General features: G+C 45.8%; 1 pseudogene; it reads right to left on the reverse strand.

The window, feature by feature from the left end:
* Nucleotides 1–3,016: 3,016 nt before the first annotated feature.
* Nucleotides 3,017–25,942, reverse strand: part of LOC140720628 (uncharacterized) — a 28,609-nt pseudogene continuing 5,683 nt past the window's right edge.

The following is a 25,942-nucleotide window of genomic DNA, read 5'->3' on the forward strand; positions in this document are numbered from 1 at the left end:
ATTACTACCTCTCCAGCATCATTTTTCAGTGGCCTGATATCCACTTCCGCCTCTCTTTAACACTATATGTACCTGAAGAAAAATATGGCATCCTCTTGAATATTACTGGCTAGCTCACCTTCTTAATTATTTTAGTTGCATTCTGTTGGTTTTTAAAAGCTTCCCAATCATCTAGCTTCCGAGTAATTTTTGCTCTATGCCCTCTCCTTGGTTTTCATGTTGTCTTTGATTTCTCTTATCAGCCACGGTTTTGTCACCTTACCTTTAGAATTCCACTTCCTCCTTCTGATGTATATATCCTGTGCCTTCCGAATTTCTTCCAGAAATTCCAGCCGTTGCTGTTCTGTTTTTACCCTGCAAGTGTTCTTTTCAAATCAATTTTGACCAATTTTTCTCTCGTGCATCTCTAATTCTCTTTATTCCACATCTGACTTTAGTTTCTCCTTCTCTAATGTCAGGGTGAATTTGATCATATTAAGATAACTTGTCTCTAAGGGTTCCTTGAACTTAAGTGACCGACACACAATCCAGAATAGCTGATCCCCAAGTGGGCTCAACCACGAGCTGCTCTAAAAAAAAGCATCTTGTAGACATTCTAGGAATTCCTCCTCTTGAGACCAACACCATCCTAATTTTCCTAATCACCAGCATGACAATCCCCCATGACCATTGTAACATTGCCCTTTTGGCACGCATTTTCTATCTTCCAATGTAATTTGTGGACCACATACTTACTGTTGTTTGGAGGTCTCTATACAATTCCCATCAGGGATTTTATTTACATTTGCTGCTCGTTAATTCTACCCAAGGAGATTCTACACCTTCCAACCCCATGCCACCTCTTTCCAATGATTGTATTTAATATTTTACCAACAGAGCCACGCAACCCCAATAGCAGCTTGTTCTTCTCTTATTCTTTCAAGAAATATATAAGTATCTGGGAAACAAGAGGACCTGCAAATGCTAGAGAAATTCACACAAAGTGCTGGAGAAGCTCAGCAGGTCAGGCAGCATCTATGGATGGGAATCAAAATTACCGGTCAAGACCCTGCATCGGGACTCTTGATCCCCACGTATCTGGGAAAACCTTTGACAAAATTTAGTTCAAGGCTTAAAAAAACCCTGTCAAACAGAGCACAATAGTTAACAAATACAACAAATGCAATAAACACCTTCATCAATACCGACATTGATTTTTCTTTAATAAAAATATCTTGGTCCCATTTCAATCAGCAAATTTACAAAGATAAATAGCAACTTTAGAAAAGACTATTTACACTCAAACCCACTTAGACTTTGGACAGGAGGAAGATAAATCATACACATGAAAAAAAATCACACAACAGTCAAATGAAACTTCTAAGTATATATTTTCAACAAACATGAACTGGATTCAGCACTCCATGTGTGGAAATGCAATCGTGATAAGAAATACAGACCAGAAAACTAAAATGAGAGGCCAACTCAGAAAAATTAGTCATCACTATGGAAGAAAACATTAACCAGTGGAATGAGTATGACCCTCCATGGGAGACATCCCAACGATCTGAGCAGACTAGGTAGTGACAAGGAAGCATCGAGCACCTAACTGAGAGTTGGAAACCTGTTCCCAGAAAGAGAGACATTCCTTACAGAAATACAGGACAAGGTGGTTAACAAAATGTTAAAAAAATCAAAAATACATGAAATACAAACAAACAAGGCAGTAAGTGCACAAAATACCAAGAGAAACCAGACCCAATCCAACACAATCCATGATCCTGCAGCAGTTTAACTCAGTCCAATTACTTACAAAAGTACAATCAAATGGCAAATATTATTCACCAAAATCTTTAAAATACAAACTCATGAATGACCTCCATCACTTCAAAAAGCCACCATAAATTCAAGCCTGATCCAGTTTTAGAGTCTAAATCTTACAAATTACATGATAATACATTATTTCAGATAGGACAACCCATAATAACCACCCAGATATAACATTACAGGATAAACAAGCAGGAACAACTCCCTCAATAGATAAAACTATTCCCAACACACACACACACACACACACACACACACACACACACACACACACACACACACACACACACACACACACACACACACACACACACACACACACACACACACACACACACACACACACACACACACACACACGTTGCTCGACCAGTGGAGCACCTCTTCACAGGTATTGTGTCATCAGTCAGACAACGAAATTATTTTCTCTGTCAATCATCTTCCAAATGTTGCTACTCTATCATTTGTTGCCATGCCCCGCTGCTGATTCCCTTCTCCTCATCATACATTTTTACCCTGATCATCGCCGAGCCCCAAACTCTGCTCTGTGCGGACCTGCCTCTGGTTTCTAACCCTGCTCCGTTGGACATCCAGCTAATGGTTTCCCATTCTGCTTTCAGTCTTTAGACGACAGTGGTGTTTTCTAACAACCATTTAGAAGCAGGGAAAGTGACCCATAATCTGGAAATGAGCCGTGATTAAGGAGGTAAACTCCCAATGTCATTCTTCCTCAACCCAGAGATTAGAGGGGCGAAGAACATCTCAGACAGAACTGCAGTCAGCTCGACTTCTTCAGTCTGCAGGAAATTCAAGGGAAACCTCTTCACCCACAGTGGTGACTGCTTGGAACCCATCACCACAGGGAGAGCGAAAGGGGAACAACAGGGGAGGATTTAAAGGACTGTGATGGAACAGAATCACTGGCAGGGTCCAGCTGAACTGAGTTGACCCTCTACTGTACACTAGGTGTGTTATAAATTCACTAAGTACCGGAGACAGAGTTTAGAATGGAACTGATTTATTTGTCTCAGATGCAGAATATTAAACTCCAGTCTCATTAAAGGTGAATATGCAGCTGAAGAAACTCCTCCCATGCCCAGTGACCAGGGTGCAGAACTGGGTTTGGTGAGCAGCAGCAATAGTTGCAGAGTTCAGCACCGACAGTCACTCTCGAAATTGCATTCATAAATGGGGATTGACAAATATCCAGCATGCAGCTCATTGAAACTTTCTTCCTATTGTGAACCACAAGGTTAATTGTGCCACAAGGTTAATTGCTGAGAGAATCCCTTCCACACTCACAGCAGGTGAACAGTCACTCCCCAGTGTGAACTCAGTGATGCTCATTTGGTGGAGATGACTGAGAGAATCTCTTCCCGAAGTCTGAGCAGGTGATCGGCCTCTAACCAGTGTGAACTCGCTGGTGTTTCAGTAGATGAGATAACCATGTGAATGCCTTCCCACATTCACAGCAAATGAACGGCTTCTCCCCAGTGTGAACTCGCTGATGACTCTGTAGATTGGATGATTGAGTGAATTCCTTCCCATAGTCTAAGCAGGTGAACGACCTGTCCCCAGTGTGAACTGACTGGTGCGCTAATAGGGAGGATCACAGAGTGAATCCCTTCCCACAGTCTGAGCATTTAAACGGCCTCTCCCCAGTGTGAACTGGCTGATGTTTCCACAGGGTGGAAGAGTGAGTGAATCTCTTCTCACAGTCCGAGCAGGTGAATGGCCGCTCCCCAGTGTGAACTCGCTGATGTACCTTCAGATGAGATGACCAAGTGAATTCATTCCCATTGTCTGAGCAGGTTAATGGTCTCTCCTCTATGTAAAATGACGTGCATGCCAGTCAGTCAGATGACCGAGTAAATCCCTCCCCAAAGTCTGGATCCCTTGCTCCACTTCTTAAATATCCAGACAGAGACAACAAAACTGGTGTGTTGCGTTTGAATTCCCATAGACAAATTTAACCTGTAAAAAGATATACAAAATCCATCAGTGGGTGAAGGACAACATTTCAGATGAGATCACTTGAGTTGCCAATGTGTGATCTGACATCACACTGTTACAATGAGGTTGAAGCCAAGTTGGACAGAGAAATCATCTCCAGACTGGGCAGAGTGCTGGTATCTGGAATGACCATCAAACTGTCTGATGCTCTTCCTGTCTCCATAAAAATGGGGCATTTCTGCCATCTCCAGTCTGTGACCTGGCTCAGTTTGACTCTCTCCATTGGTATTATTCCCTGTTCCCACTGAGCTGCATGGGTGCCTGTCCCCACAGTAACTGAACACTCAGACGCAAATAGCCTTTGTTAACGTGCAGATGGGATTTTCTGTTATGTACTGTTAACTTAAAGTATCACAACTTTAACGCCATGCAGATATCTCCAACTCAGATGTATGGTTGGTCTGCAAAGCTGCTAAAATGAATTAGAGTGAATATTAGTATTATTTAAGGTTCTGTGTAGAAAAGTTCAACACAGAAACAGGCCCTTTGGCCCATCTAGATGGTGCCAAGCTATTTAAACTTTCTGTTCCCATATCCCTACCATCCAGATATCTATACAAACCTCTTAAATGTTGAAATCAAGCTCGCATGCACCACTTGTGCTGGCTGCTCATTCCACACCCGGATGACCGCCTGTGTGAAGAAGTTTCTCCTCATCTTCCCCTTAACATTTCACCTTTCACCATTAACCCCTGGCAACTGGTTGCAGTCCCACCCAAACTCAGTGGAAAAAGCCAGCTTGCATTTACACAGTCTATGCCCCTCTATCACAATGAAATCTGACCTCAGTCTCTAACATTCCAAGGAATAAAGTCCTGACCTGTTCAATCTCTCCTTATAGCCCAAGTCCTCCAGACCTGGCAACATCCTTGCGAATTTTCTCTGAACTCTTTCAAAGTCTTCATATCTTTTGAAACTCTTCATAACTCGAGGGAGAGAGTTTAATGGATGCGATGTAACGAAGCAGCTCTATAAAACTCTAGTTAGGCCACACTTGGAGTACTGTGTCCAGTTCTGGTCGCCTCACTATAGGAAGGATGTGGAAGCATTGGAAAGTGTACAGAGGAGATTTACCAGGATGCTGCCTGGTTTAAAGAGTATGGATTATGATCAGAGATTAAGGGAGCTAGGGCTTTACTCTTTGGAGAGAAGGATGATGAGAGGAGACATGATAGAGGTGTACAAGATACTAAGAGGAATAGACAGAGTGGACAGCCAGCGCCTCTTCCCCAGGGCACTACTGCTCAGTACAAGAGGACATGGCTTTAAGGTAAAGGGAGGGAAGTTCAAGGGGGATATTAGAGGAAGGATTTTCACTCAGAGAGTGGTTGGTGCGTGGAATGCACTGTCTGAGTCAGTGGTGGAGGCAGATACACTAGTGAAGTTTAAGAGACTACTAGACAGGTATATGGAGAAATTTAAGGTGGCGGGGGGGGATATATGGGAGGCAGGGTTTAAGGATTGGCACAACATTGTTGGCCGAAGGGCCTGTACTGTGCTGTACAGTTCTATGTTCTATAATCTGCTGCTTCACCAACTGTCAAAGCAGAATCGGATTGCTAAGCCTTCCCCTGATTTACACTTTGTAAGAGAATACACCAACCCTCTCTTGGCCACTTTAAACTCTGAGCAACCTTCTCAAAATGCTGAAAGTATTTATCAACCTCTGCCTCGTCAAATGGAGGTACCAATTTAACTTCCTGACTGGCCTCAACATATCACCAGAGTCTAACACTCGACCCCTTTGCTGCAATCTCTCTATCTTTTCCAGCTCGAACAGCCTCTGCCTTTCTGCTTCCTCCCTCTGTTTTTCTGCCTCTCTAGCCTCAAACTGCCTCTGCCTTTCTGCAGCCTCCAGCTTTAATTTTTCTCATTTGTACTGGAGCTCAAGCTCACTAGGTTTACTTTCAGGAAACACCTCTAACTCCTCCACTTTAAACACACCCTCAGATACATAATGTTCAGCTATTATCCTCTGCATCTGTGCCCTCCTTATTGTCGATTTCACCGTAGCAAGTTTTAACCTTCTAGCAAGACTCAACAACTCAATACATCTTCTAATGCCTCAGAGGTTGGTGCTTCCTGACATCGATCAACATCCATTGCTGCTGATTTTCCACAAACAAATAAATCAAAAGGAATTTCCCCAATGAAATCAATAATTAATCAATACACCCCCAAATCTGTTCATATTCTGGACGCAGGCCCCAATTTTATTCTGAATTGTAACGCTTTAGAAACGAACCAGCAGCAATAGACTACATCTGGAGTCTGTTTTTGATGCTAAAACTATCTTTAATATAATCTACTTATAATATAGTAACTTAAGGAAGATAAACAGAAGTTAACAGTATTATGTGTATATATGTGTGTAAATATAACTCCCAAACTATTGAGCTCGGGGGAAACAAGGCTTGGAGTCTTGAGATGGTAAAGTATGAAAGTTCAGTTCATCCACAGAATAGGTGATGAGAGAGTTATTTGTAATCCAGGGTAAATGTCGAGAGAAGGCAATTATGTTGAATTCCACAGGTTCCATTGTGGTAAAACGAGAGAACAGTCGCTGTAGATTTTATCTGTTGTCGTTCCAAATCCACATACGAATTATCACCGAAAGTGACTTGTCACAGGAGGTATCATCAAGTGAATTACCACACCACACCCAGGCAAGGGTTAAAACATCAGTGGTCTTCATTGGATACCCCAAATCAGATCCATTCCTATGGATCAAACGAGGTGATAACCACACATTCGATGTACGGTGAATCGATAATTAACCCACCCTTGTGGGCAGAGGAAAATTCCAAACAGTGACCCTTGGCACCTATTTCCCTGGTTTCAATCCTTCCATTTTTCTTCCTTCATCTCCATCTGACTCTGAGTGTCTGTGTCCTCGGTTAAAACTAAACAAGCTGCAAGTCAGACTGATTCACCTTTTTAATCTCTCTCTCTCTCTCTGTCTCTTAAAATGATAGTCCACAACAAACAAAACCGAGAGATTCATAACAATGGCCACTCCCCAGTGTGAACTTGCCCATGTCTCTGTAGGCTGGAAGAGCGAGTGAATCTCTTCCCACATTCTGAGCAGGTGAATGGCCTCTCCCCAGTGTGAACTCGATGGTGACTCTGCAGGGTGGATGACTGAGTGAATCTCTTCCCACATTCTGAGCAGGTGAATGGCTTCTCCCCAGTGTGAACTCGCTGATGTCTCTGTAGGCTGGATAACTCAGTGAATCCTTTCCCACATTCTGAGCAGGTGAATGGCCTCTCCCCAGTGTGAACTCGCTGATGACTCTGTAGGTGGGTTAACTGAGTGAATCTCTTCCCACATTCTGAGCAGGTGAATGGCTTCTCCCCAGTGTGAACTCGCTGATGTACCAGTAGGGTGGATGACTCAGTGAATCTCTTCCCACAGATTGAGCAGATGAACGGCTTCTCCCCAGTGTGAACTCGCTGGTGTTTCCACAGGGTGGAAGAGTGAGTGAATCTCTTCTCACAGACTGAGCAGATGAATGGCCTCTCCCCAGTGTGAACTCGCTGGTGAGCCATTAGGTCAGATGACAGAGTGAATCCTTTCCCAGAAATTCAGCAGATGACCAGCCTCTGCCTGGTGTGAACTGACTGTTGTGTCCGCAGGTGGGAAGACTGACTGAATCCTTTCTCACACACAGAACAGGTGAATGGCCTTGCCCAGTGTGAATTTGCTGATGTACCTTCAATTGTGATAGCCAAGTGAAACCATTCCGACTGTCTGACCAGGTGAATGGCCTTTCTCCTGTGTAAAATGACGGGCGTGCCAGTTCGTCAAATGACCAAGTGAATCCCTCCCCACTGTCTGAGCAGGAAGGAAGGTCGATTGAATCACTTCTCCACTTCTTCAATATCTAGACAGAAACAGCAAAACTGGCGTGCTGTGTTTGAGATTGCTGGAGACAAATTCCTTCTCGTTTTTAACCTGTAAAAAGATTTACAAAATCCATCATTGGGGTTAGGACAACATTTTGGATGAGATTACTTGAGTTGCCAAGGTTTTATCTGGTATCACACTGTTACAGTGAAGTTCTACCCAAGTTGGACAGAGAAATCATCTCCTGACTGGGCAGAGTGCTGGCATCTGGAATGACCATCAATTCCCTGATGCTCTTCCTGTCTTTATAAGAATGGAGCATTTCTGCCATCTCCAATTTGTACCCTCGCTCAGTTTGACTCTCCATTGGTATTATTCCCTTCTCTTGCTGAGCTGCATGGGTGCCTGGTCCCACAGTAAATGATACAGTCTCACGCAAATAGTCTTTCTTGATGTGCAGCTGGGATTTTCTTTTATGTATTATTAACTTAAAGTCCCACAGTTTTAACGCCATATAAAAAATTCCTGCTGAGATGAATGGTTGGTTCGCACAGCTGTTAAGAGGGCTTAGAGTGAATTTTTGTAATATTTCGGGTTCTTCTAGAAATGTACAACACAGAAACAGACTAAAATAATAGATAGGGATGGGGGTAAGGGTGGGGGGCAGGGGTATCAACGGAGGTCAGTGAATTGGACATTCATGCCGGCTGGAAGGAGGCTACCCAGGCGGGAGATAAGGTATTGCTCCATCGACCTGCGTGTGGCCTCATCTTGACGGTAGAGGAGGCCATGGACAGACATGTCGGAGTGGGAGTGGTCTGTGGAATTGAAGTGTGTGGCCACAGGGAGATCCCGCCACTGCTGGAGGACCGAGGGCCGGTGTTCTGCGAAACTGTCTCCCAGTCTGCGGTGGGTCTCCCAAATGTATAAATGGCCACATCGAGAGAACCGGATACAGTATATCACCCCAGTTGACTCGCAGGTGAAGGGGTGCCTCACTTGAAAGGACTGCCTGGGGCCTGGGACTTCATTAACTTCGCCTCCAACTTTCACCCCACCCTCAAATTCACCTGGTCTATTTCCGACACCTCCCTCCCCTTTCAAGATCTTTCTGTTTCTATCTCTGGAGACACCCTATCCACCGACGTCTACTACAAACCTACTAACTCCCACAGCTACCTAGACTATTCCTCCTCCCACCCTGTCTCCTTCAACAATGCTATCCCTTTCTCTCAATTCCTCCGCCTCCGCCGCATCTGCTCTCAGGATGAGGCCTTTCATTCTAGGACAAAGGAGATGTCTTCCTTTTTTAAAGAAAGGGGCTTCCCTTCGTCGACTATCAACTCTGTCCTCCATCGCGTCTCCCGTATTTCACGCACCTCTGCCCTCACCCCATCCCCCCGCCAGCCCACCAGGGATAGAGTCCCCCTGGTCCTCACCTATCACCCTACCAGCCTACAGATCCAACGTAACTTCCACCACCTCCTAAGTGATGCCACCACCGACCACATCTTCCCCTCCCCCCCACGCTCGGCTTTCCGCAGGGATCGCTCCCTACGCGACTCCCTTGTCCATTCATCCCCCCCATCCCTCCCCACGGACCTCCCTCCAGGCACTCATCCCTGCAAAAGGAAGAAGTGCGACACTTGCCCCCACACTTCTTCCCTCACCACCATCCCAGGCCCCAGACAGTCCTTTCATGTCTGTCCGTGGCCTCCTCTACCGTCAAGATGAGGCCACACATAGGTCAATGGAGCAATAACTTATCTCCCGCCTAGGTAGCCTTCTTCCTGCCTGCATGAACATCCAACTCACTGACCTCCGTTGATACCCCTGCCCCCACCCTTACCCCCATCCCTATCTATTATTTTAGTCTGGTTCTCTTTCTCTCTCTTCCCCCCCCCCCCACTATAATCTCTCCCCCCCAGCCCTACCTTTCTTTCTCTTTTATTTCCCATAATTCTCCACCTTCCCCCAGCCCATTTCCCTCCAGCCTATTACTTCCCAGCTCTCTACTTTATCCCTCCCCCCACTTCTTATCCCCCACCGACCATCCCACGTTACTTCACTCCTGATGAATGGTTTCGGCCTGAAACGTCGTCACTACCTCCTCCCATAGATGCTGTCTGGCCTGCTGAGTTCTGCTAGCATTTCGTGTTTTTTAATCTATTTCTAGCATCTGCAGACTCACTCGTGTTGAACACAGAAACAGGTCCTTTGGGCCTTCTAGTTTATGCTGAACTATTTAAACAGCCCACTCCCACACCTCTACCATCCAGGTACCAACACAAACCTCTTGAATGTTGAAATCGAGCTCGCATGCACCACTCTTGCTGGCTGCTCATTCCACAGCCGGATAACCGTCTGTGTGAAGAAGTTTCCCCTCATGTTCTCCTTAACATTTCACCTTTCACCCTTAACCCCTGGCCTCTGGTTGTCGTCCCACCCAAACTCAGTGGAGAAAGCCAGCTTGCGTTTACACTATCTATGCCCCTCTATCACAGTCAAATCTCCCCTCAATCTGCTACATTCCAAGGAATAAAGTCCTGACCCGTTCAATCTTTCCTTATAACCAAGTCCTCCAGACCTGGCAACATCATTGTGAATTTTCTCTGAACCTCTTTTACGTCTTTCCTGTAGGTAGGTGACCAAAACTTCACTCAATACTCCAAATTAGGCCTCACCAATGTCTTCTACAAGTCAACATAACATCCATCTATTGTCAATATTTGGTTCATGAAGGCCAGTGAGCTAAAATCTTTCCTTCCGTCTCTATCTAACTGTGAGACCACTTTCAGTGAATTAAGGACTTGTATTCCCAGGTCCCTTTCTTCCACAACACTCCTCTGTGCCCGACCAGTCACTGTGAAAGACCTCCCCTGGTAGGTCATTCCAAAGTGCAACAACTCACACTGGTCTGCATTAAATTCCATTTTCCATTTCTAAAACCATTTTCCCACATGGTCCAGATCACACTGCAAGCCATGATAGTCTTCCTCACTGTCCACTACACCACCAGTCTTGGTGTCACCCACAAATTTGCCGATCCAGTTAATCACACTATCATCCAGATCACTGATATAGATGACAAACAACAAAAGATCCAGCACTGATCCCTGTGGCAACCACTAGACACAGGCCTCCAGTCAGAGAGGCAACCATTTGCTACCACACTCTGGCTTCTCCCAAAGACAGTGTCTCATCCAATTTACTATCTCATCTTTAATGCTGAGTGACCGAACCTTCTTGACCCACCTCCCATATGAGACTTTGTCAAATGCCTTGCTAAAGTCCATGTAGACAACATCCACTGCCTTGCCTTCATCCACTTCCCTGATAACTTCATCGAGAGACTCTGTAAGACTGGTTAGACATGACCTACCATGCACAAAGCCATACTGCCAAAACTGAATCAGTCCACATTAATCCAAATACTTATATTTCCAGTTCCTGCACATACGCTCCAATAACTTTCCCACTACTGATGTCAAGCTCACTAATGTACAATTTCCTAGTTTATTTTTAGAGCCTTTCTTGAACAGCAGAACAACATTGTCTGTCTTCCAATCCTCCAGTACCTCACCTGTCACTAAGGATTATTTCAATATCTCTACTTGGACCCCGACAATATCTGCACTTGTCTTCCGCAGGGTCCCAGGGAACAACTTGTCAGGCTCTGGGGATTGATCCATGCTAATTTGCCTTAAGGCAGCAAACACCTCCACCTCTGTAATCTGTACAGGGTCCATGAAGTTGATGCTGCTTTGCCTCACTTCTATAGACTCTGTGTCCACCTCCTGAGTAAATGTGGATGCAAAACTACTATTTAAAACCTCCCCCATCTATTTTGTCTCCTGTATAGATTACCATTCTGATCGTCCAGAGTGGGCATGTTTCTGTTCTGACCTTCTCCATGTTTCTGTGACAGAGAAGCTGGCCAAACCTGACTGGAAGGGGAATCTGGTAGGAGTGACGATGGAGCAGCAATGGCTGGAGTTTCTGGGAGCAACTCGGGAGCTGAGTGATCGATACATCCCAAAGAAGTGGAAGCATTGGAAAGGCAGGAGGACACAACCGTGGCTGAAAACCCAACATAAAAGCCAAAGAGAGGACAAATAATAGAGCAAAAAACATTGGGAAGCTTTTGGAAACCAACAGAAGACAACTAAAGAAAGTCAGATGAGCTCAGGGTGTGGAAGTATGATATTGTAGTCATTAATGTGTCTTGGTAACACCCTGAGGAATTTAGAGCAACAAAATATCCGGGGCCTCGATATCTCTTGAAAACAAAGGTTCCTTGCACCAGTTACCTTTCAACTTTTATTTTGGTAGGCACATACAAACTCTACACCCTCAAATTTTCACTTCTGAAGAACCCCCACTTACCAAGTACTCCTTTGCCAGAAAACAGCCTGTCCCAGTCCACACTTGTCAAATCCTTGCAAATACCATAAAAATTGATCTTGCTCCAATTTAGAATCTCAAGAGAGGTCCAGATCTCTGTTTTTCGGTACTTACTTGGAATCTCATGGCATTATGATCACTATACACAAGGTGTTGCCATTCACTAATTTCTGTCACCAGCCCTGGATCGTTTCCCAACAGCTTATTGCACACTTCTACGCCGGATGTTTTACGTACTGATTAAGGCTCATTTGACAAACTCTACCCCATCTAGTCCTTTTACAGTATGGGAGTCCCAGTCAATATATGGAAAGTTAAAATCACTTACTATATCAACTTTTGTTTCTTGGTATAGTCTGTGATCTCTCTACAAATTTGTTCCTCTATATCCCTCAGACTGTTGGGTGCAACCAATTCCCAGTAATGCCTACGATATCATAATTCCATGCCCTGGGCTCATCTGGCTTTGCTACGATGCTTCTTGCATTGTGATTTCCACAGCTCAACACATTCATCGCACCAGGCTCAAACATTTGATGCTGACTCTATCTGAGCTCTGAACAACATCTGTCTGGTGTCAAGAAAACAACCTCTCCTTCAATATCAGAAAAATATCTGACGCTGATTTTTGTGGTGAGGACGCAGGAAAGGTTTACTTCTGATGACTCTTACGTGAAGGTCATGTTTGTGCAGGTGTCGCTGCACAATAGAACAGTGCACCACCACTCCAGAGTCTGCTAAATCTTCCTGAAGGTCTTTTTACAGTCAAATGGGGGTTTTGATTTGTCTTTCTAGCAATCCAACGATTAGTTCTCTCGGAAAGTTTTCTTGGTCTTCCAGACATCAACTTGACCTCCACCGTTCCTGTTAACTGCCATTTCTTAATTACATTACGAACTGAGGAAACGGCTACCTGAAAACACTTTGCTATCTTCTTATAGCCTTCTCCTGCTATGTGGGCATCCATTACTTTAACTTTCAGAGTGCTAGGCAGCTGCTGAGAGGAGCCCATGGCTGCTGATTGTTGGGACAAGGTTTGAGGAGTCAGGGTATTTATAAAGCTTTGTGATTTGCATAACCTGGCCTGTCCTAACGATGACTGTGAACAAGCCATTGTCCTAACAAGCTAACTCAGGCCTGAGACCTTGGTAAAAGTTATCTGAGAGCTCAAATCTCTTGGGCTGCCCAAACTTTTCCATGGTGCTCCTTTCCTTTTTCCCCCACTCTAAAATTGTACAAAACAGAAATAATACACTAACTTGCTTAAAATGTTGAAGAATGTTTCATCTTTAACTTTATGACTTTTCGAGACCAGTTCACCTTCTACTCACTTATTCACAGTAACAGAAAGTTTGACCAGTGGTGCCCAGCCGTTCGCATACCACTGTATGGGATGAGGTGGAGAGCGTGTGGTGTGACGGGAGAGAGGGGGAGGAGGAGGAGTGACAGAGGGCGAAGAGGGAGAATGCATAGGGTGAGTGGTAGATTTAGAGGGTGAGAAGGAGGGGAAGACAGTGTGGGATACGGGAGCCAGCAGGGAGAGTGTTTGAGAGGGGGGGGGGGAGGATGGGATGTAGGGAGAGAGATAGAGAGTGAGAGAGCTGGAAATGGGGGAGGTTACAGAGTGGTGGAGGTGACTGAGTGAGGTGTGAGGGTGCGTGAGAGAGGAGGAGATGGAGATGGGAAGGCAGTGAGTGACTGAGATTGAGAGTGAGGTGGCGGGTGATAGGGGTAGGGACAGGGATTGTGGGATGGGAGAGAGAATGGAAGAGTAAGAGAAACAGATGGCTAGAAGGGGAGAGAGTGTGAGAGAAATGAAGAGAGGCATGAGAGAGTGAAGAGATGAAGAGAGATGAGAGAGGAGTACGATTTGTTAATAGAGGAGCAGAGAGAGTGGTGATAGAGAAGCAGAGTGTGAGGAAAGGGGTGAAAGAGAGTGGGAGACTGGTTGAGTAGCAGTGTAACAGGTGGATAAAGAAGAAGGAAGGGGGAGGGGAGAGGTGGGGACGAAGCAAGGATGATTGAGAGGGAGCAAGAAGGGAGAGCTGGAGTAGAGGGCCCTATGAGGAAGAGAAACTGTGAGGAGGGTGTGGTGAGGGAAATGGGGTAAGTAGCTTGGGGTGAGGGAGAAAGGCAAGGAGATTGGTGTATATGATTTGAATTGTTAGACGAACTATTTATTCAGTCCCCAGTTGCAGGGTCATTAATCACGGATGTTCACAAGTCACCGAACAAATCCACCGTGGGATTACGGTTCCATGCTGGAAATGATGAGTGTGAGGGCAGCTTGTTGTTCTCGGTGTCGGATGTGGGAGGTCCCAGAGTCTCCCAGCCTCCCGGATGTTCACATCTGCGCCAGGTGCGCCGAGCTGCAGTTCCTAAGGGACTGTGCCAGGGAACTGGAGCTGCAGCTCGATGACCTTCGTCTGGTCAGGGAGAGCGAGGAGGTGATAGAAAGGAGTTACAGGCAGGTGGTCACACCAGGGCCATGGGAGGCTGACAGGTGGGTCACGGTTAGGAGGGGGAAGGGGAAGAGTCAGGTACTAGAGAGTACCCCAGTGGCTGTACCCCTTGACAATAAGTACTCCTGTTTGAGTACTGTTGGGGGGGGATGGGGGGGGAGACAGCCTGTCTGGGGGAAGCAACAGCGCCCGTGCCTCCGGCACAGAGTCCGGCCCTGTAACTCAGAAGGGTAGGGAAAGGAAGAGGAAGGCAGTAGCAATAGGGGACTCAATAGTTAGGGAGTCAGATAGGCGATTCTGTGGATGAAGTCTGGAGACCCGGATGGTAGTTTGCCTCCCTGGTGCCAGGGTCCTGGATGTTTCTGATCACGTCCATGAAATCCTGAAGTGTGAGGGTGAGGAGCCAGAGGTCGTGGTACATATAGGTACCAATGACATAGGTAGGAAAAGGGAAGAGGTCCTGAAAGGAGAATATAGGGAGTTAGGAAGGGAGTTAAGAAGGTCCGCAAAGGTAGTAATCTCGGGATTACTGCCTGTGCCACGCGACAGTGACAGTAGTAATGGAATGAGGTGGAGGATAAATGCGTGGCTGAGGGATTGGAGCAGGGGGCAGGGATTCAAGATTCTGGATCATTGGGACCTCTTTTGGGGCAGGTGTGACCTGTACAAAAACGACGGGTTGCACTTGAAACCTTGGGGGACCAATATCCTGGCGAGGGGATCTGTGAAGGCTACTGGGGAGACTTTAAACTAGAATGGTTGGGGGGTGGGAATCAAATTGAAGAGACGAGGAGAGAGGAGGTTAGTTCACAAATAGAGAAAGCTTGTAGACAGTGTGAGGAAATCTAGGAATAATGGTGTATATTTCCCTGAAGGTGGAATCTCATGTGGTGGTGAAGAAAGCTTTTGGTATGCTCTCCTTTATAAATCAGAGCATTGAGTACAGGAGTTGGGATGTAAAGTTAAAATTGTACAAGGCATTGTTAAGGCCAGATTTGGAGTATTGTGTACAGTTCTGGTCACCGAATTATAGGAAAGATGTCAACAGAGTACAGAGATTTACTAGAATGTTACCTGGGATTCAGCACCTAAGTTACAGAGAAAGGTTGAACAAGTTAGGTCTTTATTCCTTGGAGCGTAGAAGGTTGAGGGGGGTCTTGATAGAGGTATTTAAAATTATGATGGGGATAGATCGAGTTGACGTGGATAGGCTTTTTCCATTGAGTGTAGGGGAGATTCAAACAAGAGGACATGAGGTGAGTGTTAAGGGGCAAAAGTTTAGGGGTAACACAAGGGGTAACTTCTTTACTCAGAGAGTGGTAACTGTGTGGAACGAGCTTCCAGTGGAAGTGGCATAGGCAGGTTCGATTTTATCATTTAAAAAAAATTGGATGGGTAGATTTACAGGAAAGGAATGGAGGGTTATGGGCTGAGTGCAGGTAAGTGGGGCTAGGTGAGGATAAGTGTTCGGCACGGACTAGACGGGCCAAGATGGCCTGTTTCCGTGCCGTAATTGTTATGTGGTTTTACCGCGTACGATTCTGGTCTCCATATCCGACAGCGGGGAGTTTTAACACATACGGGGACCAACTGCAACTCAACCCCAGCTGATGCTGGTGTTTCTCCTGTTCAGGTGGCGGTGAGGAAGGTGTTAATCTCGGGTTTGTGTATATCGAGGGCCGGTTGCAGTGGGAAAGGGCCGGGACCAAGCCGGACAGCTGGAGGCTCCAGGCTCTCCAGTCTTGCATCCCTGGTTTTAGTTTTGCACTGAGTTGAGATTGCTGGATCAGTTTGCTCTGGTTCCCCAAGCTGGGAGGGTGGACCTGGGTGAAGGGGACCTGTCTATATGTCGGTGTGGGGTGAATGGTCAGAAGGGTGTGGGGCTACTGGCGGGACACAGGGTGGTTGGGGTACTTTGGGTGATCGGAAGTAACATGACCTGGGTGGATGGGCAAGGGGTAAATTACGTTGTCAACGAGGATGGATCTGGTCCAATGAATCAGACAGCTCAGCTCGCGTGTCCTTTCAGGAGGCCACAATTCTCTCTTCATCTTAATCACTGACTTATCTTCCTGTTACAGAGCCCCAGAGTCTGGGAATGGCTGGGCGGTAGGAAGCAGAGGGTGATGGTGAGAGGCTGTTTCTTGGACTCGAGTCCCGTGCTTACTGACGTTCCCTGAGGTTACGCCCATTGCTACTTGTCATCTATGTCAATAATTTGGTTGAGAAAGTACAGGGTATGGGTAGAGAGTTTGCAGCAAGTTCAAACAAATACTGTTTTTGAAAGACAGTCAGCATAAATACTCCCCTCTCTTTCCCTCTCCCCACTCAGAACTGACCAAAAGCTACATCAGAAGATGCAAGATCTTGAACTGAGTAACCACTGTGAGGGAATGGGAGTGGTTTCAAAGGGCTGGGCTGCCGGAAGCACATTACCAGACCTGGAGTGATTGCAACTGGGTCTGACACAGGCATAACTGGTTCTTCTGGGCACATTCAGTCTCACTCCCAGCTATTTCCTACCTTCCTTTGTGCAGGTACATAATGTCTAAAGGACCAGTGTTTAAGTAAATGAGACTCACCAAACTTTCTCCTGACTGAATCAATGGAAACTCCGAGTCAGATGGGTCCTCTCGTCGGTGCTCTCAATCCTCGGGCTGGTTCACTTGTTGCTGTTCTCTCGTCTTCAGTCGTGGTTTGCCTCCAGTTGGGGTTTTTTTTCAAATAAATCTCTCACCACAGGTCCAACTTTAACCAGAGAGACAATGAAACACATTAATAATGAAAAGGAAAACTAAACATTTCTGCTTAATGTTACTAAGAACAAAACTCACTGAAATTTAAACACTGAAGGCAGATCTAATGATCTCAGTGAACAATCTTTTATTGTCACTCACATGTCACAGACAACATGGGATAAGAAGGAGCCATCATTCAGTCATGGTAAGACATAAGACACAGGAACAGAATTAGGTGATTCGATTCATCTGGTCTGCCCACCATTCAACCATGGCTGATTTTTATTCCAACACCATATTCCTGTCTTCCTCCTGTAACCCTGAAGCTACTTAGCAATCATGAGTTTATTAATCTCTGTCATAAATATACGCAAATGGCAGCCTCAACCAACCTCTGTGGCAACAAATTACACAGATCAGACATCTTTTCGCCAAAAAAATTTTCTCATCTGAGTTTTAAGGGGAAGCATCTTTATTCTGAGACCGTGCTGTCAAAGATCAAAGCAAAGCATGCAGTTTAATGTGGATAAATGTGAGGTAATCCAGTTTGCTGGCAAGAACAGGAAGGCAGATTACTATCTAAATGGAGCCAAGTTAGGAAAAGGGGAAGTACAACGAGATCTAGGTGTTCTTGTACATCAGTCAATGAAAGCAAGCATGCAGGTACAGCAGGCAGTTGTTAGGGTTAATGTTAGGGTTAATTCGAGACTGCCATTACAGGTCAGGAGTGGCTCACGTAATATTAGGAGACCGGAATGCGAGGGAGAGGGGGAAGCGAAACTGGGGACTCCGCTACACCGAAACTACTAGTGTCACGCGATTCAGTAAACAAAAGAAACAGGTAACTCGTGAGTGTATGGCATCGGGCCAATAAGATGGACACAAGTGCCCAATATTACCTAATATGTAGCGGGGGGCTGTGCTGGGGGGAAAAGGGGTATAAATAAGAGCAGATTGTAAGGGGAAGTCGGAACGCGCCTTCTCCAGCGACTCCGTGGATTCGCTGTGCCAGTTACGGATTCTGCAATAAACCCAAGTTTTGTAATATTCCGGTGTTGGTTGTCTCTCTTCCTAAACGAACACAGGGCAGAATTTCAAGCCCAACACAGTGAAGGAAGCTAATGGCATGCTGGCCTTTATAACAAGAGAAACTGAGTATAGGAGTAAAGAGGTCCTTCTGCAGCTGTACAGGGCCCTGGTGAGACCCCATCTGGAGTATTGTGTGCAGTTTTGGTCTCCAAATTTGAGGAAGGACATTCTTGCTATTGAGGGAGTGCAGCGTAGGTTCACAAGGTTAATTCCCGGAATGGCAGGACTGTCATATGTTGAAAGATTGGAACGACTGGGCTTGTATACACTGGAATTTAGAAGGATGAGTGGGGATCTGATTGAGACATATAAGATTATTAAGGGACTGGACACGCTGAAGGCAGGAAGCATGTTCCCGCTGATGGGTGAGTCCAGAACTAGAGGCCACAGTTTAAGAATAAGGGGTAGGCTATTTAGAACTGAGATGCGGAAAAACATTTTCACCCAGAGAGTGGTGGATATGTGGAATGCTCTGCCCCAGAAGGCAGTGGAGGCCAAGTCTCTGGATGCATTCAAGAGAGAGTTAGATAGAGCTCTTATAGATAGCGGGGTCAAGGGATATGGAGCGAGGGCAGGAACAGGGTACTGATTGTGTATGATCAGCCATGATCACAGTGAATGGCGGTGCTGGCTAGAAGGGCCAAATGGCCTACTCCTGCACCTATTGTCTATTATCACAGACTCTGCATCTAATGGAAACATCCTCTCCATGTCCACTGTATCCAGGCTTTTCAGCATTCGGTAGGTTTACTTAACCATACATCCCTCCACAACCCCCACCGTCCCTCTGAACTCCATCGAGCACAGGTCCAGAACCATCAAATGCTCCTCATACATAACACCGATCATTCCTGAGATTATTCATGTAAACCTTGTTAGCAACAACTGTACTGAACACATTTCCAGCAATAACAGACAAATTGGTACCAGGATAATTGACAGGGAAACGTTGTGCTCTCTTTACTGTTCTACTATCACATGTGTTGGCGCGTGGCCAAGTGGTTAAGGCGTTGGTCTAGTGATCTGAAGGTTGCTAGTTCGAGCATTGGCAGAGGTTGCCTGTGTGTCCTTGAGCGACGACACCGGTGCCAAGCTGTATGGGTCCTAATGCCCTTCCCTTGGACAACATCGGTGGTGTGGAGAGGGGAGACTTGCAGAGACTCTTAACGGAGGCCTACAAACTATCACAGCCATTTTCATTTCCAGGTTAAAACAGGTCCATTTCATGAAATATAAACCAAGAAATAAAAAGAAACTGGAATTACCAGAGAAACACAGAGCAGGTAAGGAACAGCTTACAATACAATTCAATTAATAACATTTCATCAGAATGACTTCAAACATTTTCAGTTTTTAGTGCAGATCTCCAGCACAGGTGCCTGATTTCCACTGTGTGACAGTGAGGGCGGGGGGGGGGGGGATTTCCACACACAGTTTGAACACCAAACTCAGGGTCTATTTCTACTGTTGTAAACACGGAACAGCCCATTTACTCACAGCCTCTCCCTGTGAGGATGGAATGGGAACTCATCCTCTCCTCAGATTGGCAGTCATTGCTTCCAAAGGAACTCCAGAAACAAACAACTGATCCCAGACCAGAAATACTCGATCAACACCTCACAAGCCCAAACAGCTCGATCCCTGGGTCCACTTTACCTGGATCAAAAACCGTGATCTCCCAGGAGCCAACCTCACAGACTCACACAGCTGAATCTGCCACTCACCAACCCTAAGAGTATCACACATTGTCCCCACATCTCACACTGGGTAGTGCAATCCGGGATTTCCCCACAAACAATGTCCAGCTGCTCGAATTTTCTGCTTCATTGCAGACGAGCATCCAGCCCCATCTGTAGAAGCTCAAACCAAAGTCAAAGACAAAACACCAACAGTCCCATTTTCCTGGAATGCAGATTACAGAATTAGAGCCCAAGCACCAACTCTCCCAGTACTCTTTGCTGCCAGTAAAATGCTGCAGTGTGTCAGCCCGTCACTGTTCATAAACTAGCACCTCCACACCAATACACAACAGAACTGGGACCTGATGACCCTCCGGCATTCCAGCTAACAATAACCGATTCTGGAAATGACTCAGCGAGGCCAAAGGTGCAAAAGAACACTTCACAATGAAGACAAGGGTTGGAGGAAAGTTTGCTGATATATAACATTGAGGAGGTGGGATACAAAGTGGACTAAGGATGACCCAGATGGTTGATGTATATCACTGAAGCGGGTGGGGTTGGGGGGTGTGAGGAGACTGGACAGAGGTTGAAGGAGATGAGCAGATGGAACCAGGTGGAAGAAGGGATCAAGGTCAATCACTGATGGTCCTCCAGCAACACATAGCTACTGAATGAATAGTACATACAATTGTACAAAAGATTCTAAAATGACAGAATTAGCAAAAATAACAAGAACTTTGCCAGATATACTTTGACCCTCACCAAAATTTTTATCAACACACCATAGAAAGTTTCCCATTCAGACACTTCACGCTTTGCATGGTAACTACTCCGCCCGTGACTGCGAGAAACTGGTAAGACCTTTGGATCCAGATCAGCACATCACAGAAACCATTCTCTCCCCCCCACCCCCAGACTTCCCAGTCCCTCGGTAAAGCAGGCAGTGAAATCAAAGATGCCCACAACCTGGGACGTTCTCCTTTCTCACCCACCCCAATTGGGGAGAAGACACAACAGCCATAAAGCTCCAGGACAAATGTGAGGAGCCTCAGGAAGCGAGGCGAGTTCGGGGGAAGTTAACGGGACTCAGTGGCCGACATCAGATTTCCCAACACAACATGGAGGATGCGTGACCACCCACCTGGAGATTGTGAACATGCACAAAGAGATCGTTACATCTGCGGTTAAATGGGAGGGGCAAATGGGATCACGTGACCGGTGGGGTATAACACCCCAGGCATAGACTCCAGCTTCCCAGCATTCTGTGGAAATAAACAGATGCACCTCACATCTCCTCTCACCTTAAATGTGTCAGACATTTCAAACCCCCAGGAAAAAACATACCCTCTGTCCACTCTATCTATTCCTCTCGTAATCTGATCAACGTCCATCCAGCCTCACCCCAGCCTGCGCCGTTCTGGAGAAAACAACACAAGTTTGTCCAGCCTCCCGTTATAGCTCATGCTCTCTAATCCAGGCAGCGTCCTGGTAAAACTCTTCTGCGCCCTCTCCAAAGCCCCGACATCCTTCCGAGAATGGGAGCGACCAGAACTGTATGAAACACTCCAGATGTGGTCTATCTAGTTTTACAAAGCTGCAGCACAACTTCATGACTTTTGAACTCAGTCCTTCAACTAATAAAGACAACCACGCCATTTGCCTTCTTAACCACCCGATCAATCTGTGCAGTCTCTTTCAGGGAGAGATGAACTTGGAGTCTAAGATCCCTCTGATCATCGACACTGTTCAGGGTTTTGCATTTAACACTGTACTGTCTCATACATTCAGGGCTGCAGTGCTACCAGAGCTCACCGGAGAGCCCCGCCGACACCTCTGTAAAAAAGTCAAAATAAGCAAGTACGGAATTTAACAACCCCGGATATTAAATAGAGGGAAATTTACGGAAGCGGGGGTGTTGGCTGGTGGGGACAAATACCACTAATAACATTAGGATATTTGATCGTTTTTGGTGAAATCCTGGAGCTGTGACTGTTTTTAATTTAGGTATTTGTGAAATTCCTTCTCGCTCGACCCGTTGTCCAAGGAAGCTAGGAAATACCTGTACACAAATGCAAGCATTTTTCCGCTCTTTCCAATTTGTACCATTGGATACCAGGAAGGAGCTATATTAAGCACGGAATGAACATCGAAACCTATGTTTAAGCATCGAAAATAATGAAAGAAAAATTCACTGCTCGCTCATCTTCGGCCTGATTTTGATTAAATATTCAAGGTAATCATCCAAGATCCTCTTCTACACCTGGATAAATTTAGTTTTGTTTTGGAAGCCAAATGGAAAAAAAAAAATTCTAGGCTACAAGCTAGTTTTACGTCATTCCATATAATTAGTGGCTGATTAAATCCTTGGCCTCGCTCCACTAACTGTAGTTGATTGAAAAGAGGCTCTTGTTCTCTTTGTGTTGATAGGAAAAAGAGTAATTTAGTGAGGCAATGAACGAGATGCAATGCATTTCCAAATCTCCCAGATGGTTGCTCTCCTCCCGTTAACATTTGTCACTTCCAAAATACAATATTTTCTATTCGTATAGTTGTGATAATAATTTATGTAAAGATTCAAGCTTCTTTAACTTTTTATATATTTAAACACTAAACAGGATGTACAAAGTTCGAACCATGTAACACCTGACGTGTGAGGATATTTTGAGTATCGACACTCACAGGTACACTTCAATATATTGAGAAAGGGATGGAGCAGTGGACCCAGAGTGAAGTGATAAGCAGGTGAGAGGACGTACAAAGACAGACAGGATGAGAGGGAGTGGGAGGGAGGGGTGTGAGGTAAATTTGTTCACCGGAAGGGGAAATCGATATTCATGCCATCAGGTTGGGTGGGGGCACCCAGACGGAATATAAGTTGCTGATCCTGCACCCTGAGGGTGGCCTCAACTTGGCAAGGGATGGGATGACACGTCGGAACGGGAATGGGAATCGGAATTGAAATGTTTGGACATCGGGAAGTCCCGCTCGGAGTGGATAGTTCAAAGGTTAATTTATTACCAAAGCAGGTATTCATAAATAACGCTGAGTTTTTTTCTTCTCCAGAGAAGCACGAAACAAAGAAAGCATGAAAGTCGTTCAGAGAGGAAAAAAATGAAACTCCCTCCACACCCCCCGCATCAAAAAGGACGGCATCCCGATCATCAACCCCCAAAACCCACCACTCCCGCACAAAAGGGTAGAAAAATATCGACACCCGTTATAAAACATTCCTACCCGACACAACTGCGGAGGAGCCGGTGTCACCAGTGTCGAGGCGACCGCATCGGGAGCAGCGGACACAATGGGCGACCCCGGAAGATTCACAGGTGAAGTGTCGCCTCACCTGGAAGGATGTTTGGACAACGGAGAGAGTTCGGCCGTCCGGCCCTTTCACTGTGACACCCCGAACTCCACATCAAATCCGTCCAAACGAATCTGGGCGAACTTTAATGACCAATAAATATAATTCCTCTCAGCGATCAGCTGTCTGAGTGATTCCCTGACTCTGAGAGGAAGGGGTATCTATGGTCCATACTGTCAGGGTGTTGAGTTTACCAGGAGACAAAGACTGCAGGGACGAGAGGTTTTCTGTTGACTAATACAATGTGTGTGGACCCCGCTGGCAATTCTGGTGTTGTGACCCGAATCGAGACAAACACCACGCTGCCCATTCCACTAACACGGCACAGCCGGACACATAACAGGGGACTTTACATCTCACAACACTGGATTCCGTGATTAATGTTTTTGTCTCACCGAAAAGTCCATTAACCCTAGCCCTGCAATATGGTGTAAAATCCCGCTCCCCATATTAACACGGGTTATACAGACCAAAGAACAAACTGCCGGAGGAACTCAGTGGGTCGGACAGCATCTGTGGAGGGAAATGGACCGTCAACATTTCGCGCCGAGACCCTCCCTCTGGACTGAGAGTGGACGGGAAATAGTCAGAGAAAAGAGGTGAGGGGTGGGGATGGGGCAAGAGCTTGGGAGTGAGAGGTGGATCCAGGTGAGGGGGGAGGTGGAAGGTGAAAATAGTGACAAGGGTGGGAGGTGAGTGGTGGGGGCAACACGGGGCTGCAGAAGATGGAAATTAATTCCATAGAGGATGAACAAAGAGGTTAGAGAGTATTTGTTATAGAGAGTGCAATGAAGATTCACCTGACTGATCCCTGGAGCGGTGGGGTCATAACCTGAAGAAAGATCAAATGTGATAACTCTAAATGTCATTTAGAGAGTCGAGGACTGAGAGGTGAACACATCGAAATGCAAAGCATCTTTACCGGTTGAATCAGGGATCCCAGTCTCTGAAAAAGGGAATGGGAATCGAGCCCGTGACTCTGTGACCTGGGGGTGGAGGGAAAGGGATCGGGGTAGATATGGTGTGGAAAAGTAGACATGTATCTGGTGTAAATATGGAATAATGTGGGGAATGCGGCGGATGGGTCGGGCAGTGTGTGAGGGGAGAGGAGCAGAGTCATCGGTTCAGGTCGGAGTCCCTCCACCCGTCACCTGATCCCGTTTCCTGTTCACGTTTTTCTGCAGATCTGCAGCATTTGCGGGTCACTGCTCTACGTGTCCGTGTAGCTTCACCTTTGTCCCCTTCAGACAACGCAGTGAGATCCGGATCAAATAGTTCCACACAATTAGAATAGTTTATTACATTTTTTTTCTATTTTTGTACTATATATATACTTATTTTAAATCACAATTGTTAAAATCTTTTGTTAAGAATTAGGTTCTACTGCTACCGCAGAGACAACGAATTTCATGGCATATTCCGGTGCTATTAAACTTGATTCTGATATTAATATGGGAGACCCACCACCGGTCACCTGATTCCATTTACTGCAGATCGTAATGTGAGATTGAAGCATCTTCCATAAATTTGCTTTCCACAGAAATGACAACAGGTCAGTTTCCTTCTGTGGTTCCGGAGCAGAAGCTCAGTCTGTCTAATATTTCCACACAATTAAAGTGGGGAATTTGTTTATTCTCATAACGTACTGAGCTACAGTGAAAATCTTGCCTGATGTACCATCCACACAGATCGATACATTACACAGTTTATTGAGCTCATATACAACAAAAAAATAACTGTAACAAAGCATTATGGCTGCAGAGAAAGTGCAGTGCAGATAGACATATGGTGCAGGGTCACGTCGCGTTGCATTGTGAGGCCGAGTCTATTTTATCTTTCATTTGGCTTATAACTGCAGACAGGAAGCCATCCTTCAGCCTGGTTGTACACCAGCTACACCTTTAAGGCTTTTGTATCTCTCTGCCAATGTGGCAGCGGGTTTGCAGCAAGAATGTCCAGGTTGTGAGGATCTTTGAGTACATAGCCTGCCTTTCCAAGGGAGGGGAAGTGTAGGAAGAGTCCATGGAGTGGAGGCTTGTTTCTCTGATGTTCTCTGCTCTCCAAAGTTCTCTGCAGTTCCTTGCAGTCATGGGCAGAGCAGTAGCCATACAAAGGCATGAAGTATCGACAAGGAGCTCAGAGACCGCGGCCTTCACCCTGCCTTGTGTAGCTGGATCCTGGACTTCCTGTCAGATCGCCGGCAGGTGGTAAGAGTGGGCTCCATCTCCTCTGTCTCGCTGACCCTCAGGACACATAACCCACAGGGTTGTCTCTTTTGCCCTGTCATTTACTTTCTGTGCACCCATGACTTATGTTGCCACCCACAGCTCCAATCTGCTAATTAAATTTGCTCAGAATACTACATTGATTGGCCTAATCTCAAATACTGATAACAATCGATCAAATGCCTCCTGACAAGGTTCAGTCCAAACAAACTTTTCACCCTTCTTCAGGAGATTAATCAGAGGAAGAGCAATAGCAGCAAAGTTCTTACAGAACTTACGATAATATCCATCCATTCCCAGAAACCTTCTAAGAGC

Source organism: Hemitrygon akajei, unplaced genomic scaffold (assembly GCF_048418815.1).
Source record: "Hemitrygon akajei unplaced genomic scaffold, sHemAka1.3 Scf000045, whole genome shotgun sequence".
Classification (NCBI taxonomy): Eukaryota; Metazoa; Chordata; class Chondrichthyes; order Myliobatiformes; family Dasyatidae; genus Hemitrygon; species Hemitrygon akajei.